This window comes from Triticum dicoccoides, chromosome 3A, assembly GCF_002162155.2.
Source record: "Triticum dicoccoides isolate Atlit2015 ecotype Zavitan chromosome 3A, WEW_v2.0, whole genome shotgun sequence".
In the NCBI taxonomy this organism is placed as follows: Eukaryota; Viridiplantae; Streptophyta; class Magnoliopsida; order Poales; family Poaceae; genus Triticum; species Triticum dicoccoides.
This window is the reverse complement of record NC_041384.1, coordinates 117,836,236-117,837,884: the sequence shown is the minus strand read 5'-3', so window position 1 is coordinate 117,837,884 and position 1,649 is coordinate 117,836,236.

Here is a 1,649-nt window from a genome sequence, read left to right as displayed (position 1 = left end):
ATGTGACACCCCCCTTGTCAGCCACTGATCGTCAAAGGTTGCCGAACGAAGTCTGCAAGATGTGTTGAGAAGGCCTCCAATCTCTCCACACACTTGTGTGGGGATAGCACAATCCAGTTTTTGATAGTTCTTAGGATCAGACTCAACACCTCTTTGATGGAGATCCATAAGGTGTTATTGAAAATGATAGAGTTCCTATATTTTCAAAGACACCAAAGCACAGCAGAGCTGACAGTATTGAGAGTAGAGTTTTTTTATTTGAGACCCAAATTTTGGCTACTGATTTGAAACCAGCCCCAATTTTGATCCCAAAATGCCCTTTCACCAGGGGCCAAATCTGCTTAGCAACTACATAGTCAAAGAATAAATGAGCACTAGATTCAACATCAGAGCAGAAAACACAATCCATAGGTTTAATAATCTGCCTTTTTCTAAGGTTGTCTTCGGTCGTCAGCTTATTATTAGCAAAGAGCCAGAGAAAAACATGAATTTTCGGGGGAACCCTAAGTTTCCAGACACAAAGAATGAAGACTAGTTGCACCCCTCTAAAGCTAATCACATGATAAAGAGAGCTAGCAGAATAAGTCCCTTTGTTTTCTAGTTGCCAAACCAGAGCATTAATATCATCAGTGAAAACGACACTGTTAGCCATCTCCACTAATTGATACCGTTGCTCCATAAGCTTATCATCAAAGTTTCTTCTAAAAGAAAGTTTCAGCTGATGCCCATCCCAAACCTCATTGACACTTTTGGTTTGCTCATTACAAATGGAGTAAATAGGCCAGAATTGCACAACCAGAGGATAAGTGCCAAACCAGGTATCTTCCCAGAATCTTACAGTATTCCCCGACTTAATCTTCCATCTGTAACCAAATTTCAGAGTTTGGATAATGGATTTGATCCCTTTCCAGAATCTAGAGGCCTTGGGGGACAAGTTAGGAGCAAAGATATTTATCCTCCTAGTCATGTATTTGTGATCTATGATCATTTTCCAAGGCTTACTGAAAGGGCATGTAACCCCTAAGTGTGGTTTTGGTAATTAATGACAATCTCTATGGACTAATGTTTTCATTGAGATATATTTGAAGGTATTGTCCATAGAAGGTGCATCAAGGATATTAGAAGGAATCAAGGATGAAGTCCATATATATGAAGATATATTTGCTCTAAGCTTTGGTATTCATGGACAATTCCTATGGAGCATCAAGTGCATTGAATCCTATATGAAGAAATGTTCCATAGTGATGCATGAAGCATGTTGGATTTATGTCGGAAGAATGCCATCAAAACATTCGAAGAAGTCCTCATTATATGTTCAAGATGGAGTTTGTTAGAGGATCTCAAAGGTTGACATTTGTGGGCTTGTAAGGATGGGCTTGAGATAATAATCAAATAGAAGAATTCAAGTTATGGTTTCAACACAAGTTCATGTTAAGCTCATGTGTTGGGTTTTCCGTTGATCAAGTCTTGAAGCAAGAAACTAGAGTGAAGAATTCATTATGCCTCTCAAGACATTACGATGGAGTTTTAGAAGAGCATGTGGTGACCAAGATGACATTCATAGTGGAATTTGATATGGTCATGAAAGAGTCTTTGGTGATATATTCTTGAAGCAATGAAGGGAGATGAGAGTTCATTATTGTTGGGGA